Raw genomic sequence first — 20,717 nt, 5'->3', positions numbered from 1 at the left:
AAACTCGTTAAAAAGAAAGAAAAATCCTTCGGTGATTTACGCCGCTGGTCGGGTCAAAGTTTAAAACGCTTCAGTCCCATCAATCACGTTTAGTCGCGGCCCCTCTTGAACCGTTCGGCAAAAGCGAATTTTTGTGTCTGATCGTTTTCATTGTAATGTTCTCTTCGGGCCGTCGGTCCCGTCGCTCACGTACCTCAACAGGCCTGTGAACGTCCTGTCATCGATCCGGTTGTTTCCGGGTTTGAAGGTTCAGGTATCTGACCTTTGGGTGACTTTTGATCCCGGTGAAACAAAAACAACAAAAACAAAAAAAATCGGGCAGATTTTGGTTGAATTGTGATTTTGAATTGCCTGAATAGTTTCCGAACACGCACCTCTGAAAACGAACTGGGTTTTCTCGAGGTTTTCACTTCCTTCTCTTATGTTCCTACGTCATAAACGTGTGTCAAGCATTTCCTGAATTAATCTGAGACTGCCTCTTTTTTTCAACGGCTACCATAAGGTGGAACCTCCTTGTATATAATGTGTACATGTACAGTTTCTAACTGAGGTATTAATGTTCCCCTTTGGATTTTTAAAAAATTAAAAATGACGTCAGCTGACCTTCTTCGGCTCCATTTTGGCGTTAATAGAAATAAATCAAATGTGAACGCCGACGTGTGGCTGTAGTTCTCTCGAGGTCGTGACGGTAGATGTCGGCCAGGCGAGGTTCCCCCGATGGCAGCTTCCTTCTTGTTTGCAGAATAACGTCTTCGTTGGGCCGTGTGGCCTCGACACGGACCGCGGGAGGCCTCTGAGCTTAAGTAACAAATGGCTGAATCCGAGATGCCCTCCAGGGCTGTGTTCCAGCCAGATGTTCATTTTCTCTCCTGCTCTTTCTCACCATTTGCACCCCCCCCCCCCCATCCCCCTCCCGTCCTCTGTCCAGATGTCCGTCACTCCCCGGGTCCTCCTCTCTGGCTCGCGTGGGACAGCTCGTGCCTCCTCCTCGTCAGCCGGACGACATCAACCCAGGTGTGTAAGTGTGCGCGCTGGAATCGTCTCGTATGAATGTTGACTTGTGAGCGTGATCCGAGTTTTTTTTAGTTTTTTTTTCATAATGGTTTTGTAATCATGGTGCAGCCGAGCGGATGCTGCTCTGTATTTCGGGTGAAGCATTAATCTTTCTGAGAAAGTATTGCACAGAGAACGCACATCAAAATTTGCGTCCAATTTTCGGAGAAGTGGGGAAAAACTCCCTTGTTGTCTTGTTGGAGAACCCCGTTGCCATGGCGCCACGGTTCAGGTTGGTTTGCAGCGAGTGTTTTCCCCTGCAGGCGTCTCAAAGGTTCCCAGTGGAACCACCAACGTCGAGAAGAAGAAAAAAACCCACCTGATGCGCCTTCTTCGGTCTCGGACGGTGAAGCGAAGTGAGATTATTCCCGCTTCAAAGAAAAACCCTGAGAGTTTTATTTATACCAGGATTTGTGTTGTGCGGTGATACTCGCTCACCGAAGGTCACAGTTTCCCCGCCCTTTTTTTTTGTCTCTGTTCATCGACCGCCACATTCGCCGGTTGTCCGTCTTAACTGCACGTGACTGTGTGAGACGAAGAAAGACAAACGGAGGCAGAAAGAACGAGACGGAGAACGAGACGGAGAACGAGTGACGCTGCTTAAAGCTGCAATCTGGCCTCCTCGTCTTCATCCCTCCTCGTCTCGTCTTCATCCCTCCTCGTCTTCATCCCTCCCCGTCTACTTCTCACTCTTTCACGTTCTCTCCTTCACACACACACACACACACATGCTCAGAGTACGAGACTGTGTGTGTGTGTGTGTGTGTGTGTTTTTGGCAGCCTCCGGTTGTAGAGTACAATAACAAAAAACTGTCCGGTTGGCATTCACTCACGTCCCAGTACGCCCTTCGTCCTCCTCCTCTTCCTCCGCACTCTCCTTTTCCTTTTCTGCTGTTCCTTTTCTCTCTGCCATCTTTTTTCGCAGCACAGATGAAGCTCTCGCCTCCACCCCCCCCCCCTCCTCCCGCCCACCCTCCCACCCTCCCCACGCTCTCTTTACTCCTCTCTCAAAGCCTTTTTTTTTTTTTTTTTTTTTTTTGCCTATCTAATTCTCTGAAACACACACTGCGCACCGAGATGCTCGGGCATCGCTCGCACTTTAATTTCGTCCAAAATCGCATTTGCGACTCCTCATGTGTACTCTGAGAGTTTGTGTGCGCCGTTATTATTCCATCCAGCGAGCACCAAATGTCCTCAAAAGATTAGAAAGATGAGAAGCCTTCTTAACGTGTGGACATTTTGGCTCACGGGCTCATTTTGGCGCTGACCCGATTCGAGTGCTTTAATTTAGAGTATCTGCTCATGTAATCTGTTTATTTCTACCTAAAAAAACAAAAAAAACAACACAGCTTCACAGTGATCATTAGAATAAACATACTGCTACTTATTAATAAGTAAAGTCATTTCAATACATCTCACGCGGATCACAGGTTTTCCTTTAACAGAGACGATTGTTTGATCCGCTCAGATGTCTTTTTCATTTCCAGCATCAACAGAAATGTTTTCGAGATACTTTTTTAAAAATGTTTTTATTTGAAGATAAACGCCACTAAAACTGCTGAATAATCGCAGCTCGACTAAACCCCCCCCCCCCCCCAGAACAGCAAACCGTCCAATCATGGATGAGCGTGTGTAACTTGGCCAAAACAGGCCAGACGGTCTTTGAATTTCTCCACATGCCGTTGTGATGCTCGTTGGGCTTCAGTAAGTCGGATTCTCTGCGGCTTTGAAAGATTTTAGAGGGTTTATTTATGTTTTTGTTTTTTTTCCTGAACATGTTAGTCGTCCATCTGAAGGCCTTTTTTTTTTCTTTTTTTTTTCTCTGTAACGTTGCAAATGAAAACATGCTGTTTGATCAATCAGTGTTAGGTTAGCATCACTTCTACTTTCCACACACACGGGATGAGTCAACAAGACCGTGTAGGAGCCTCTTTAACACCATTTTCATGCATTCAGATTAACTTCAGGGATCAATCACACCAGTTGAGAAAAAACATTGGCTGCAACCCGCTGCGTACGTCATCGCTTTTCTGTTCGCCGACTGTGTCACATGACAACGGCACAATAAGTGTCCGTTTGAAGCTTCGCCACGAAGGTTTAATAATTCTTGGCAACGGTACAGTACTTTTAAGATTAATTTCATAATGGAGTCTTCATTCGTCTCTCCTCCCTCAAAACCGGCTCATCTGTGGGGTTGTGTTTGAGTTAAAAACCCTACCAGGAAACCAGCGATCTTTGCCCTGAATGCTTTAACCGTCTGTTTGCCTTATAAAAGTCCTCATTTTTTAATAAACAAAAGAGGATAACATATATTTTACCAGTTCCACAGTCAACTAACCGCTCTGAAAGCGGGAATCGTAGTTAAAGGCCGGCGGCGTCTGTTCAGTCCGACCTGCAGCCGCTGAAATTGTCAATCTGCCGACATGTGCTTCTCTGGCCGAGAGCGATCCCTCAGCGGTCGGATGAAACACTCAGCGGTACCTGCTCGTGTAACTAGTAGCAGGACTGTGTCAGATAAATCAAAAGCAGGGGCAGGTGATATTGTGGAATTTATGAAACCGAAAAAAAGCACTGCAAGACCACAGGCTGTATCTTCACCGAGGCAGCGTGACGGAAATCGAATCCTTTTTTTTTTTTTTAAATCCACCTGTTTTCTAAAAGGTTGGGACACTGTGAAACGTAAATAAAAACAAAATGCAATGATTTGCAAATCACATTAACCCATGTTTAATTGAAAAATAGATCAAAGACAACATATCAAATGTTGAAACGGAGAAATTTGATTGTTTTATGAAAAATATATGCGTCTCAAAAAGGACAGGACGGCGACAAATGGCTGGAAAAGTGTCCCGTCAGCCATTTAAATACAGTTTTCCCACCTTGAAATGAAAAATACGACAAAAGAGACGGCTGAAACAGGGACAACATTTCACTTTCAAAACTCCAGGAACTGGTCTCGTCACTTTCCGGTCATTTACAGAGTGTTGTTAAAACAAGAAGTGATGCAAAACACTGGTCGAATTGTGTTCTTTGGTCTATTTGCAATTAAAAGAAATGGGTTTATACGATTTGATAATCATCGCGTTCTGTTTTTATTTAGTTTACACAGCAACTTTTTTTTAGAAACGGGGATTGTAGATACTTTTCTTTTGTATTACAATGATAACAAATCCAGAAAATAGCCAGATCCAGGCGCCATCATAGTCCATGGACCTTTAACTTCAAGCTGTTTTATGCCTTCTTTAACGGCAGAAGAGACAATCTAGTTATTGCCTTGTTATAAAGAGTATTACTCATCCAGCAGTGAAACCTCTGATTGATCTTCTCTGCTTCAAAAGGCTGCTCTGCTTTCATTTTGATGGCATTTGATTTTTTTTCTTTTGTTTTTTCTTTCTCGTGAGTGTCCACGCTGCCGTCGCTCCCTTTCGCCGAGCCGTCTGGCGGTCGCCCTCTCAGACACCTGACTGGAGTTTCAGCGGAGGTAGAAAAATTGAAGAAGACACAGCGGATGTTCCCCTCGATGTAATGTTCCACCTGCGAAATGAACTCCAGTCTCGTACTCCGAGAGCACCTCCGCATTCGAGGACGAGCGAATCGGGAGAATCGAAGTGTCTTGTGCATAAAATAAAAAAAAAAATCGAGATAATCAACTCGATAGACACACTCAGTGTCAGATACAGTACCCGATTTACATGATGGAGAGATTGATTATCACACAGCTTTATTCATTAGCAAGTAAAATATGCGCTCGCACTTTTTACAGAATCAGTTAGAAGCTTTGGATTTAATTCATTTTAGGAAAAGTTTTATCTTCAACGAGAACTTGTCTTCGTCTGGTCTTCTGTTTCCTAAATGAACCAAAGGACTCTTTATAAAGCTGAACAACTTGTTTTAAAGAACTGAAACAACTTTGAAGCTAATGGAAGAAAGGGGTTGACTCCTGCTTCTCTCTCTCTCTCTCTCTCTCTCTCTCTCTCTCTCTCTCTATATATATATATATATATAGATATATATAGATATATACATATATCATGTTTCATAAGTGAACCTTATACTTTGTTGTGATTGGTTTCCAGGTGACTGGGCTGTTTCTGTAAATTTATTGTCATTCATAGTCAGATAAACTGGACTCTGAACAGTCCATTCTGATTTAACTCATCATTTTGACATATGATGTTCCATCTGTCATTAGTCAGGATGACACACCTCTTATTTTTAGGATTCAACTGTCATTGTGTGTTTTAAGGCAATTTTAGATTGTTTTTTTTAACCCCCATTTTCCTCTTTGCCTCTCGTCAAATCAGTAGTTCAGTAAAGGCAAACATAGAGGAAATAATTAAAAACAAAGTTGTTTTTTTGGTTGTTTTTTTTTGAATGTCTACAATTAGAGAAACCAATTTAGGTACCTCTGTTTGGATTTCATCCAGAATGATCTTTGCCCACATGAAAGAGGGTGTTTGTGTGATCGTGGGAGACAGAAAGAGAGAAACGAGGACTAAGCAGAAATTTGGGTCGTTGTTTTGTCCATTTCCGTGACTGTAGTTTGTAATTTAGAGTCTTTCATGGCTGCGCCGAGACCGACGCAGACGAGAGTCCTTTAACCTCAATCAGTAATTTCCTGTACTAACCGCAGTTTAAACAGTCGCCCTACAGACTCCACAGTTACTTTTTTTTTTTTTTTTACAACGTTCATTAAAAATGGTCTGATTGTTTGAGGAAATGTTTTGGTTTATGTTGAACAAAAAAAAAAAAAAAAAGGATTTCTTTTTTTAAAGGAGATAATGGACCCGTCGTTAATAGCTTTTTTTTTTCCTTTCAAAATTTCATCTGTGTTGCTTTACTTGTCTGTTACAAGTAGAGTGCCGCGCACACACACACATAGTTGGAAGAGGAGAGTGATAATAGAATCATTGATGAATGAGCTTGAATGCAGTTAGGGAAGCATGAAAGAGAGAGAAGGGGCGTGTTGAGATTAACGTAGCACAAAGCAAATTGGGTTTGCCATTATTACACAATTCAGACTGCAGAAAGCCCCTAACCATGAGAGACAAATGAGGCCTGAGATTCATAAAAAGCTCCATTAACGGGAGCAAAGGGAGTGAGGGCAGGCCATCAATGGGTCTGTTTAATACCAAACATTTATAGATCTGTGTCTGCGGCCTGTGGCATGTTAAAGACCAGGCTGCCGCTTTCCAGGAAACATCCAGCCGGCTAAATTAGGATCAAGAATAGATTCTTTCAAATCTTCTTTTTTTTTTTTTTTTTTTTTCCCAAACCGGTCTCCAAATCGTGAATGCGATACTTAAAACGTGTTTTAATAGCAATGACAAACAACTCTCCCGTCAGCGTGTTTTTATTTAACCGTTTGCCTTTTTAATTAAGCCGAATCTAAATCTTCTTCGCCCTCCGGCGCCGCTGTAAACTTCCATCATCCTTCGCAAATCTCCGAGTGTTTTTGTCGCCCCGGCTCGGATGTTGGCATTAGCAGGTGCGTCTGGAGATCAATGGAGTTGTCACGGACTCCATAAAGCCATCATCATAACCATAACGCAGCCGCTATCACACTCCGCTTAACTGACTGAGAAGCACATCATCGCCCATTCAGGCTAATGTGCTAATACGTCTTAGCGCTAATGTCAACGCGACGGTGGGACTCGATGGATGAGGCCCCCGGCGCAAACCAGATTATCCCGGCCGTCTGACTGTCTCTCAGATGGCCAGAGTAGGGGGAAATAGAGTGTCTCATTATCGTCATCAGCAGACGGCTCCCTCCGCTAATCTAGGAAAAAAAAAAAAAAAAAAAGACGCCATGAGAGTCTGTGAATATTTGCTTTAGCGAGGGGAGGGAAGGGGGAGAGGGGAGAGGGGAGGGGGGGGGGGCACCGAAAGGGCCGCTTTCGCCGCCGATTTTTTTTTTTTTTTTTTTTTTGGCAACGACCGAAGTCCCGTGCACTCATCATCACGGGGAGTGTCAGCGCTCGACGCGGGGCCATCCGTCAGCCCTCGTATGGATACAGATGGTGGGTCAAGTTTCCAACCAATGGAGGGAGGAGGGGAGGGAGGAGGGGAGGGAGGAGGGAGCGATGAGCCGACGGGGGGGGGGTTTCTGGGATTGTTTATTGCCGAGCTGTAATTGGGTAAACCTGCCGTCTAACCTCTTTAGGCCTGCCACATTGCTTCATCCTCACGAGGCCAATCTCCGACGGCCCTGATTGAGTTTATGCTCAATTGAAACTTATCAGCTTTTTTTTTTTCTTTCGCCGTCTCTTGTTCTCGGAGCGCCTGAACGGGAGAGGCCTGTAAGCGGCGTCATCTTATTTTATTTTATTTTATTTTTTTATACCGTGTATAGATTTTATAATAGATGTCAAAAAGGAGGAATCACGACGAGTTCTCCGGAGCGGAGGAGTTTTTCTTTTTCTCCGTGTGCGAAGCAGCTTTCCTTTTTCTTTTTTTTTTTTTTTTTTTTTTTTTTAAAACCCTCCTCAGGGTTTGAAAACCAAACGTGAAAATGGCCCCGGGAAGGTTTCTGAACCAGCAACGCTCCCCGCCGACGGGGGCGTGCTCGCGATCGCCACCGGCAAACATATGCCGGAGTCTGTCGCGATGTCCTACATGCAACATATTCACAGTCGACCCGCATTGAAATCACGCCGATTTAGCGGCGAAGCAAGCGACGGGTGAAAGACGACGTCGTTTGGGAAGCTAAATGTGCTTCGGTGCGGTTACTTGTCTCAATTTAATCCGTGCGCTGCAACAGGTGGGCTCGTGCAGATGTGGGCTCGTGCAGATGTGGGCTCGTGCAGATGTGGGCTCGGGCGGCGAGCAATGAATTCTCGTCAGTCGCGTTTCGGCCAACTGATCGCTCGTACGATGAATCCTAAAAAAAAAAAAAGAAAGAAAAGAAGAAGAGTAAAACCGGCTGTTTGTACTGGAGCCAAAATGGAGCCGAGTTATGTTACGCAATCCAAAGATGGTTGAGTCCATTATAACAACAACAACAACAACAACAACAAAAAACAAGTCCAGACAGAAACAAGGTTTTATAATAAAGTTAAGTTGAAAAATAATTTCTTCAAAGTGACCCGACTCATCTAATCACATGTTGTTGTTGTTGTTGTTTTTTTCCTGCTGCAGTCCTTCTGTTGTCTGAGCAGTGGGGAAGGAGGGGAGGGGGGGCTTCTCCACGGGGGGTCCGTGTTGAGCGGGTTGCAGATGTTTGCGTGAAAAGTCGAGGGAACGAAAAAGAATGAGAGAAACTTTTATTTTGAAGTCCGCAGAAGTTTTGCTTCGCCGCTCCGGTTTTACAGGACGTCGTTTTCTTGAACGGCGTCGTCGGTTCTCCTTCGAGCGTTTAGAAGCAGATTCAGGATTAGTTTAGTCTTAGCTCAAGTTTCTAGCCCGACTCGCGCCATTGTATGCTTTTTGGTTTTTTGTTTATTCCATGTAATAAACACGGTTGAAAATACGTGTTTCTAATTGCAGTTAGTCGTACCTCCCGACTTCGGGTAATAATTAGCGAAATAAAACAGTTTCCCCGATTTGTGTCTTCAGAACCGGTCGCTGCTACGAAACTCCTTCAAGTAATAACGAGGCCAACGGAGAGAGCGATCCAGAACCTCGGCCGACTCGGAAGTTCAGGCATCAGGTTTGAGCCTGCTCGCACACACACACACACACACACACACACACACACACACACACACACACACACACACACACAGTTTCCTTTCAGGTTCGTCCATTCACATCCCCTCTCATGCCCATTCGCGCCCCTCTAGCTTCCTCCCTTCATGAGTTACTTCCCAGAACCAAGGTGCTCTTTACATTTGAAAGACCAATTTCTTCTATTGGATTAATTCATCAAAGCTGCCTCGGAGCTCAGCGAGGAAAAGGAGACGTGAATGTAGAGAGCATGAAAGGCCAACTCTTTTCTACGGACATTTTAATCGGCGCCGTCAGTTTTTTTTTTTAAAACATGCTTCTTTTCCCTCATCACTTCAACCGACTCCAAGTTTTACAAGCAAATACGGCAATCCAAGTTTGACGGCGGCAGCATAGCGCGAACCTCCATGAAATTTACAGCGTGCGTACGTGTTTCCCCGACGACAACAACAACAACAACTTGTTTAGCAGCAGCAATTTCATTGCGTCTGGTTGGAAAATTGTAATTTTCTAGATTTGCGCAAAACAATGACGAACGGGGTGACGGTGATCTTCAGTAGACGAGTAAATATTCCCTTTGGTCTCACCGTAGTTTGGTTTTCATTGACTGACTCAGAAATGAGTTCTGGGTCCCTTTTTGCTATAGTACAACTTTTTTTTTTTTTTTTCATAATTTGGACGACATGTATGATTTAAAAAAAAAAAAAAAAAAAAAAAAAAAAGAAGTCATGACAGAGGGGGGAATCGAACCGCTGCTCCTCCAGTCTTCCCAGGAAATAGCACGCACGGTGGCAAATCTTTTGCGGCCAAGTTTGATGTTTCGCCGCGACACAGGAAGTTGATGTTCAAACAGTAACGACTGATTATCAGCAGGGTGAAGACGAACCTGCTCCGCGACGGTCTACAAACCAGCTCACGGTCTTTATTAGTGGAGACCGTACTTGATAAATAATTGTCGGGATCCAGAATGAACACAAACGACCCAATAATTTTAACCCGTTTAGTCGAGACAAGACAAGTGGCGGCGATAATAACTCCCAACTGTGAAACACAACCCCTTCGCACTTATAACCAACTTAAGCATTGCGGAGGACTCGAGATGTAACGTCTGCCGTCACTTCTAGATTGAAAACTACCCACACGCTATAATTCAATCAGTATTTTATTTTCCAATTTCCTCCCCCCCCTCCCCCCTCCCCCCGCCCCATCTCCTTTGCTTTTATTGCCTGGATGACCGTGTTAACTTGTTCGCCTCCGTCTCCGGCGCTGATTAAGTTGTAATTGGTTTTTTTTTTGGTTTTTTTCTTTCTTCTTGAAGAGGCCGTGGGGTTGAGCGGAAGCAGAAGGGCCTCCGATTTGGCTCTCGTCTTCGCCGCGACCCGGTTACACCTCCGAGTTACAGCTCATCCAACACCGCCCCCTCTCTCTCTCTCTCTCTCTCTCTCTCCACCTCTCCGCCGGTCGAGTCCGTCAGCCGGGGGTTTGCATCCCTGTTCATTACCGAGGATTTGACGTGGCCCCCCGGATGACAGCTCCCCCCCCACACACCTCCTCCGCCCCCCCCCGCCTCCACCTGCATTACCTCGGCCACTCGACCAGATTTAAAATCAAATTAGCCGAGCTGCTGAATGAAAGCCCATTTAAAGCTCGCACACAAACACAGAGACGGAGCTTCGTTGTGCATTCAAACCCCCTCAGATCGAAGCGTCCGCCGTCGTATACGGGAACACGCTGTACGACATAAAACATATAAGGAACCACCGTGGATATTACAACCCGTGTTATTTTCATAAAACAAACCTCTTGACGGTTCTCGCTGTTTGCCGAATGCCCATCAATCCCGACAACACGCGCTAAAATGTGCTTGTTGTTCCTCTCAATTAACTTAAAGACATAATTGGAAAAAGGCTAAGTAGCTGTCGTCTGTGTGCAGCGTGGGCTGCCGAGGCAGAAGTTCACTCGGCAGGCTTTTAAAAGACGTGCGCGCTTCTCTCCGGTTGCCAGCGGTGTGATTTGCAAACCGAATCACATTACTTTAAGTCCGTCATTATTCCCGTTACACGAAGTACGACACTAGGAGAGCTTTTAACGCTCTCACCTGTGACATCCCTCCGGCTTTTTGTTGCTTTTTTTTTTTTTTTTTTAGCTAAATATTCGTCGGGTGGTCTTTTATTGCTGTTTTTCTGAGATCATTTGTCAATCAAGCGGCGCCGGCGGCGATGATGTCGCCGTTCTTGGATTCTTTGTGTCGGATTGAACCGGAGGGAAAACCGTAAAATGTGAAAACACGTCAGCGCTTCCGAAAGCGGCTGCTTCAGGATCAATTTAGAGGCGGAGACGATGTAAACAGCAGCGTGGAAGCTTTTAACAATCATTAATAGAGCAGAGTGGGAAAACATCATCTGTGGCTTTGGTTTACATTATTTCTTAGACGCTCAACAAAAAAGAAAAACAACATGGTTTTGCTGATCGCTGCTCGAATGTGGAACCTTTACGATAAAGTGTGTGTGTGTGTGTGTGGAGTTTGAAGCAAGATGGCTGTTTTCACATTCACCTCCTGAAAGAGGGGGCAACTTCCTCCGTGTCACACCAGACACTAGATTTAAAAAGTTTGTATTTTGTGGACAAACCAAATCAGATTATATGAATTACAACATTACGTCTTTCGGGAATTTGTCGCCATGTTTTCTCACACGCCCCCTGGTGGCGTTTTGCCGTACAGGCAGTTACGATAATAAACGTTATTTGTGCAGCGCCTTTAAACACAACACAAGAAAATAGAGGTCAAATATTAAGTTTCACCGTCGACACGTCGGACCGGCGAGGTGACTAATAGGGAGGAAACGTACTTGACGCAAGCTGGGGCCCGATATCCTGGCCCCCCTACGCTGCTTTATCCACATGCCTGCCCCGGCTCCGTCTCTCTCCACCCACTCCCTGCTGTAATGAGGCTCCCCCGGAGCGCCGGGGGGAAAAAAGAAAAAGAAAATCGCCCCTCCTCCTTTAACCACCCGCCGTGTGTGTTCATGTGCTGCAGCGCTCATTTGCTCACTGATACAGCTCCCGAGCAGATTTATGTTCAGTTTTAATGGAAAGGCTTTTTTTTTTTTTTTTTTTTTAAACAGCAGCACACGCTAAAGCCCGTCGTTAACGTTTGATGTAGACGGCAGTCGAACAACTTCTCTGCAGATTGTCAGCTTTTTTGTTTTAACAGAAAGGATTTTAGTGGCTGTGGACAGTTTCTGGATCAGATGGAGCCGCCCGTGTGGTCAGTTTATCATCAGCACCGTCCATGCCAGGGCACCTCCAGCCCGAAACACATGCTGTATGATGACATCGTCGGCGTTTTAGTTTCATCAGGGACTATTCTGCCTCCACGTGTTTCCTGCTTGCGTCTAAACTCTCGTTGCTCCGGTTAAAGCGAAAGCACTAACAAAGTCCTCTGAAATCACCCGCTCCGTTAGAAGCTCCAAACTTTCGACTAGTTTTCGATGTAAAATGGCATGTTAGCGGTAAAACAGGGTGTCACCCGCAGGTGCAGATGGAATATATTGTATTAAGACTGATGCTGATGAATTAGCTGCCATTTAGCCTCTTCAAGGCTCTACAGAAACACCGTCAGTGTAAATGTCACTAAAACGTTGCACATTTCTTTCCTCTTGGATTTTCAAAAGGAATTCATGCCATCAGCTGATAATGAGAAGGACGCTGGAGGAAATCCAGATGTAGAATAAACAATTTCTCAACATGAGGGCATCTTTTTTTTTTTTTAACAAATAAACCCAGTCAGATGTCTGCTTTCTCGTCCATTACAGTATTTTGCTTTAATTGTACTTAAAACGGGAACTTAACCATAAAATGTGAATCTTTTTTATATATATATATATATATATATATATATTTTTTTTTTTAAACGCTTCTGTCCCTTTCTAAATGTCATCGAGGGGCCAACTACAGCAGAAAAAAAACCCACACAAAAGAATCACTGAGGCCCATTACAGTACACGGAGATAGACTGTGTGGGTATGTCAAGGACTCTTGCATAGCCATTACTGTTAAAAAATAATTGATCGCATTAACCTGCCCTTTCACCATTTTACAAGTCCGATCCATATTCCTAAGTGGCCGTGTAGTGTGGGGTTTTAACCTGAGAGGAAACGGCGTAATGATTTTGTGAGGGCCGGCATTGAATGGCTCAGCGGTGTTGATGTTACTCACGGCGTGCCGCTTTTCAAGCATCCGCACCACAACGGAAATGTCAGTGTGTTTTTTTTTCCATCGAGAGCAACGCGCACACGCATGTACGTAGATAAAACATTCACGCTGTGAATGTTTTCTTTTCTTACGTGTGTGTGTGTGTGTGTGCGCGTGCGACCAATCGGTGAGGAGATTCTTTTCTTTCTTGTTTTCTTAAGTAAAGCTGCCAGCAGGGTGGTTTGTTATTTCATCAAAGCTCGACCAATCCCGGATCGTCTGGAGCCGATACCGGTAATAGGGAGTAAAAACTTTAGCTTTTATTTGTTCAGTTGCCACAAAACACTCTGTAAAATACCACAGTGTTTGCTGTGTAGTACACTACTGTAATACGCCGTGCATTATGGGTATTTTTTTGTTTTCGTGTACTAACAGCAACCTACTAGCAATATTGTTGCTAAAACACTGCAAAAAAACCCCAATAAAAAGTCCTCCAGCCAATATTCCTCATATATATTCTGTGTATAGTATATATAAGCAAATTTTTTTGCAATGATCCCTCAAAAACTACATGTAATGCAGGATATTTTACAATTCATTCTCCATCAGCGCTCTGAAACTATATTTCATTGGAAATGTAATAACTGCAAAAGAAAGGAACAATTTCTATTTAACTTCAAGCATATTTTTCTGCATTGTGACCTGGAAGAAAAGTTTTCATATCTGTAGTCGTTGGCCAACATACACACCGATATCAATACATCTGAGATCCGTATATCAAACCTGCTCCCCACTTTTTATATGTTAAAAATCAATATGTTTTCATTTGGTGAGTCGAGAACATCGCCTCGTTTCCTGTTTTTAGTGTTTTTGCTGGAAGTTGTATTCTCTACAGCCTTAAAAAGCAGGTGAAGCACAGAAATACAACCAATTCATCTTTCTTATACCCGAAATCGTATTATTATCATTTCCATCATCGTCTTGGAGCCCAAAACGACTTTTGAGTGCAAAATATCCCATTTAGTTTTTTTGGGCATCTGCAAACTGATATCGGTCTAAACTGTATTTGTCACCAACTCCAGTTGTTTTTCATATTCTGTTCTCGACTTCATAACTTTTCATCATTGTACGCAACTCTTCCCGGCCGAGTTTTTTTATTTTTTTTATGTGCTTACAAACGCCATAAAATGAATCAATTCGATCGCCCTCTGGACCGCCGGGCTCCCTCTCCGCTCCGCCTCCGTCTCCCCTCTCCTTCGAGGCGGCGCCGAGGGACAAATAAAGATTCGATAAGGCCCGCTTCGCTCTCTCGCTCCACACCCGTGCCGAGGAAAATATATTTCCCCCCCGGACGGAGCCGAGTCTCATCCTCTCCTCGCCGGAAAGAGAAGAAAAAAAAAAAGGGGCGGTTACGGGAAGCGACGCGATCCGACCCGGCGATCCCCTCGCCGTCCGCGGGTTTACGACGACGAGCCGCTCCCTAACCTTCCCGATCCATAACGTCTGGAGCCGCACCTGTCGGCCCGCCTCGTACATAATTCATTGCTATGTACTTGCGCTCGCCGGCACGCCTCACAAAGTGCAACTCTGATTCATTGCAGAGGGAATAAAACCCACTCCAAAGCAGCTTTATTATGTAGAGCACAGTTCTCCGCCGCGGCACCGGAGATAGATGCTGTGTTATGTCGGGGCTTTATTAGTACCACTAAATCACTTGATAGCAATGTGGCCTGAAACAGAGATAATTATTGACGTTGTATCTCGCCGTTTAATGGTGTGGCACCGACACATGTAGCTCAATGAGTCGCGGAGGACTCGTTTATTTCCTTCCTGCTTTCGCACGTTTTCTCCGTCGATGCCGTTCGCGCGTTTCCTCTTTTATCTTCTGCACGATTTCTCTTTCGTCTTTCTTTCTTTTCTTTGTCTCTTCTTGTCCCTCGCCTTCCTCTCATTACATACTTTAGTCGTTGTTGTTTTTATTATTTTTCCCCGCCACACAATGCAGTCGCATTTAAGCCATTAGTCCTGAAATGTTCGTGCCGGTGCTCCGGCCCATTGTTGTCCTCCCAGCCGCCTCTTCCTCCTCTGCTTCTATTTTTTTTTTTTTTTTTTTTCTCCGAGGCTGATGTGTCTTTCATTACCGGGGGTCTGACAGCGCTGAGCCGAGTGGACGTCTGTTTGTCACCCTCTAATGGGGCTTGGCAGCCTACAAGGTGTGCACAACACCTCGGAGAGAGTGGCCTTCTCCTTCTGTTTCCCCTCGGCGGAGGAAAAGACCAATAACGCCGCCTCGCGCGTTCAGTCCGCTGTTCAATTTCACTTCACGTCCGCGTCAGCGCCGCCAATTGGATCGGGCACCTGCGGACAAATTCCACGTCCGGTTGACTTGATGGGAATTGACCAAACCTCGCCGGGATCTGGCACGGCGCCCGCTTTGATCCCGCTCCAACTGTCAATTGCGATATACAGTTTAGAAGTAAGACTATCTAATCCATTTTGAGTAAATCCCGCTTTCTTATTTTTTTTTTTTTGGTGTCGGCCTATCGACCCGCTCTCAGCTGTACTGCGGCTTATCTATCTCCCCTGAGCAAATGTTTTCATTTGATGGATTCCCAGACCGACTCATATTAAAGCCGTCGAACGCCATTTGATAAGATTTCATTGGATCCAAATAGGAAAACTTGGTTTGAATTTCCGTCGTATTGTGGAGGCCTTTTAGTGTTCCCCGTGGAGTTCCTCCACTTTAAGACGCTGTCAAACGGACCTGCGATTCTGTCGGGATCGGTTCACCGCCTCCTCGGGGATGCATCCTAAGTCTCCGCCGCTTGCTTTCTGAGCCTCGCGACAGTTTCGAGGCGCACGATTTCAAGGCGGTCGAGACACCACAAAGTCGAACCAAAAAAATTTGGAGAAAACAACGGAAAGTCCCGTAGAACTGCAGACATTTCTGTCAACATCTAGAAATTCAACTATTCCTCATTCATGCATCCGTATTTGGCCGCTTATTCACGTAGCCACGATCTCATATCGTTCAGGGTCGGACTGATGAATCGAACCGTCGCTCTCCCACTTCGTCCCGCCTTCGCTCGCGAACACCAAATAAGAAATGCCAGTTATCGTTTCTTAAAACAGACAAAGATATTGTGACTGCTGCTAATGCAAGATAAGGACTTTTTTTCTTTTAGAAGTAAATATAGAGGTGAATTGTTGTTGTTTGGTGGCGTCTACTTCGCTAAAAATAAAAATGAGAGCACAATTACGCGCTAGATTAAAGCTTCCAAAACACCACAGGACCAAAAACCAATGAACTTCAACCCAACACACCCAGAAAGTGGTCTAAACATGGCCTCTGTGTCACAGGGTCAAACAGACTTTCTCTGTTTGGAGGTTGCTCATTTTTTTTTTTTTTTACTCAACCTCTCCACCAACCTCACAGGAGTACTTACACTTCCTCCAGCTTTCATAATGGATGCAGCACTTTAGAAAGCAGGGATGTGAACATTTGTTGTCCTTGTAACGGTTTGTTGTGAACAGAACAGACACCGTCTGCCAACCGGATACCAGATGAGCGAATATATTTCATTCGTGAAGGCGGCCGCAAATGACTTTTCTGACTTTTGGAGTCGAAGACGTGTCACTTCGACGCCAGCGGCTACTTTTTTTCCCCCCTGAAAGCACCCGCGTAAGTTACTTTCAGCCATGATCACAAAATGTACCTCACCTTAACTGAGCAGGGTTTTTTTATTTATTTTTTTTTTCCTGGCAGATCAGAATCACTCACATGAGTAGTTTTTGGATTCATTACTGGTCAGGATGTCAAACCAAGGCAGGGCAGACAAAAAAAAAAAAAAAAGATAAAGGAGCTGCAAGGAGAGGAGGAGAAATGATAGAAAATGGAATAATGCTGATGGGAGAGAAGGTGAGAGAAGATGAGAGTAAAATGATTAGAGAGGGTGAATAGATGTGAATCCCCTCTCGGTCTGTCGCCGTGTCTCCGTGTGATTGGCCTGTAACCTACATTAACACACATTCAGACCAGAGCCCGCATTGTCTTAACAACCCCTGCCTTAATTTGCCTCCGTGGAAGGAGGAGGAGATTGAACAACCATGCGGGAGTCAGAAACAGGCTTTTTTATGTTTTTCTTTTTTTTCATCTGCTTGGTAAAAATGAAAGGTTAAAAAGCCTGATAGATCTTTCCATTTTTAAACGCACCTATGCGCCCGTGTGTTCACTTCCCCGGTGTGCACGTGCACGTGCGCGTGTGTGTGCGTGTGCGCGCTCCGATTCATTTGTTGCAAGCCGAGTGTTTGTCTGCATGCCAAGTGCGTTACGACGGTGGGAAACGGCGGCTAATAACAAGATGTTCCTTTTGAAAATGGCGGCGTATTCGCGGCGGTGTGTTCTTGCAGGCGAGTGGCGCCGGGTGAAATGTCAACCGGTGGAAATAAACAGCCTTGTCATGACAACTCCTGACGGAGAGAACAATGGCGGATAGGAAGTGAGAGAGGAGGAGCGGAGCTATAGATGTGGCGGGATGGAAGTAGAAAAGGAGGGAAAGGCGAGGAAAGGAAAGGGGAAAAATAAAAAGTGAGCGGGAAGATGAAAACACTTTTTTTTTTTTTGTGCTCTGCCGTCTGAGTCAGGCTGCCAGTCCTTCCTGCCAAAGCAGATGAATAACCCCCCAACCCCCTGCCCCCCACTTTTTTTTTTTTTTTTTTTTTTTTTTCTTAGTCGTATATTGTTATTTTATCCGACTAACACGGCGGAGAAACGTCTCGGTGTCTCACTCAGCTGTTTAACAAGCCACACATCATTAGCGGCTGCCTGGGTTTCTTTTTATTTCTTTTGATCTGCGTATCTGGTCGGCGTCGAATGTTTTTGCCGATGAGCGAGCGACAACGTCGGGATGATATTTGGTTTATTAGCGTGTATGAAACAAATCCACGTTAAAAATAATATATAAATAAATAAAGTAGGATTCATGTGCTGTGTTTGTAATATGCATGTTCCACAATGGAGAAGTTGCAGTTAAGACGAAAATAGACAAAAAAATGTTCCAACGTGCTCATAAAAAACCAATTATTTACAGTATTGTAGGTGACAACCAACTGTATGCTAACAACCAAACATACTCTGGGTTAAGTGACTCCAAACCATTCAAATCTTGTAGTTTATTTCATTAAATCATCTTTAAATCATCTCTAATTATAAAGTACTGAGCCAGTGTGACTGGTGTTGGCAGGTTGATATTTTTCGAAGGTATATAAGTACATATATCAAATTTATATTGATATATAGTGGAGTGGAATCCAAACCACTTTACTGATACTGACCATCTAAAGTAAAAAAATTCCTTCCCTTTTTACTGATTTACTTTACTTTTTAAGTGAAATTGATTTCCTGACCTTGACAACATAGCTTGAGGATGTTTAAATCAAATCTCCGACTCTCACAGTTACACGACGAAAGATTAAAAACGAAACAATAATCGTGGAACAGCAGGAATCTCCAGACCCACATCACCACAGATATCTAATCGACAGTTCCTCTGCCCAGGGCCCGTCGGTTCTCCAAGTTTTAATGGCAGATACTCTGACAGACAGACTGATTATCTAACATAATCTTTTGGACCACCGGGCATCACGTTCTTGGCATACAGAGTGATGTCGAAGTGTCAAAGGGGACTATTTAGTGCTAAAAATGTGCTAATGATTAAAACCTAGTGAAAAATCTCAACACGAAGTTTGAAATCATTACTGTGCTAAAGCTCACATGTTCCCTTTGGCTGTTTCTTCATCGTCCTCTGTATGAATCTAAGTGGCGTCGGTGCCACTGAATCCAAGTGAGGCATTAAAAACCAGATGAGTTTTTGGGGCCGACGGAATCGAAATCTGTAAAATGTACGAGACACTATCTGGAACGTATCGTGTGATCACAATAATTAATGCACAGTCGAGTTCAAATTTTGCAAATTTCCTGTGATTTCCCGACTCAATAGAAGCTCCCCTGAAGGCGGCGCTAAGTCAAACTTTCCAAACAAAACTAACAACAACAAACCTCATCGTGGTTGATCGGAAAACATCTACAAAACATGAACACTTCAGTTAGAGAAATATGGTATTATCATGAGAATCAGACTATGAATCGAAATACGTTTTAAGAGACTGAAACTATGTGGAGTTGATATAAAATTCCAAGCGCTTATTGTCACAGGAGATGAAGCCTTTGTATTCACAGTTTTGTAAAGCTGTCTCACTTTTATGACTCGATAATTTTTTTAAAGACAAGAACTAAAATATTTTCTTTTTTTTTATGGTGTGCAGTATGCATTTTTTTTTATTTATCATAAGTTATTATATAGAACTTTTTTCTCATTAAGTATGAGTTCAAACAAACTGTCAAGGAGATTTTTATTTTTTTTCCCTTGAATTGCAATTTTTTGCCAGAAGAAATAGATCACATCAAACTTTGCAAACTGCGTCAGAGTTTAAAGAAAAACAGCTGCAAAATAAAGCCGTTTCGATCGCAACAATAAACAACAACAATCTCCAGTCCAAAAACAAAATAACTCCCAAAAATTTGGCAGACGATGGTAAAAAAAACAATTATGCCAATGTGGAGAAAAGTGTGCAACAACGGAACATCTCTTTAACTTTAACATGGCGTTGGCATAACAAGGCCTCTTGTGGCCAATAGATGAATGAACTGTTATTACCAATTTGTCAGTTGTGTGTATTTGTGTGTGTGTGTGTGCGTGTGCGTGTGTGTGTGTGTGTGTGTGTGTGTGTGTACACCTCCCTTCATCTGTTTTTCAGTGATGGACCTTCCCTTCAGCCCTGAGAGGTTTTACAAATTACTGTGCCAAAAATTCCTTACAAAGAACCAGCCCTGTTTTTTTGGTCTCCCAAGGATTTATATTCAAATTCTGCAGAGCAGCCAGCAACGCTGCCGCTGAATGTATCATGTTCAGGGTTTTGGGAAAATAGTGACATTGTCCTAGTGATAGCGACGCTGGGTCGTCCAACTCTTTTGTCGAGACTGAAATATTTCCGTGACCTACTACCGACTGCATGCAGGATTTCCATGATGTTTTTTAGACAATCTTTCTTCGCAGACGATGAATCCTATAGATCTTTTCATCTCATGGCAACAGGTTGTTTTGTTTTTTATTATTTCAGTATTGTTTAATAGTTATTTTCTTGTTTTATTCTCTTGTGCAGCACCTCGTATCCTCGGTTTCCAAAGTTGCTTCATAAATCGAGTTTATTATTGTTATTTTTAGGGTTTGGGTTTTGCAGAGTCATCCAAAACCATCCTTTTGAGATGGTCGGTGAGGTTTTATGTCTACGAGGAGTTTATCCCCAACTTTGCCATGACAAAGCAACGTTTCGTTAATTTATGTAGCCTCTGCCATCTACAAACACTAAAACTGGGTTTCTAAAGTCTTTGCTGTCTTTAGTTTTCTTGCCACTTGAAGGCAGATTGTCTGAAAGGATACAGATTCTGTTGGACAACACAATACCTACATGAAGTAGTTTGGTGCTGTGAACTGGATTTAAAACGGGTCCGTTTTTTGGGACGATACCAGCAACCTCAAAAACGTCCTCTGCTAAACTGTCCAAACACCCATCTGCTAAAACGTGTGAGAAAAGTGTCTCTGTGACCGAGCAGTAAAAAATTCCTTCCAATTCGTCCTCATATCCTTTCAACTCTTATAATCCGGACCTGTTTTGGTGTTGATGACGTGTCTCGAAGGCTTCCTGGTCGGGGCACCATTTATTTCCAAGTATGATGAGGCTGGAAG

The sequence above is a fragment of the Embiotoca jacksoni genome, unplaced genomic scaffold (assembly GCF_022577435.1).
Source record: "Embiotoca jacksoni isolate LCO1_2020_lvr unplaced genomic scaffold, fEmbJac1.0.p SCAF_105, whole genome shotgun sequence".
NCBI classification, from domain to species: domain Eukaryota; kingdom Metazoa; phylum Chordata; class Actinopteri; family Embiotocidae; genus Embiotoca; species Embiotoca jacksoni.
Note: the sequence above shows the minus strand (reverse complement) of the source record.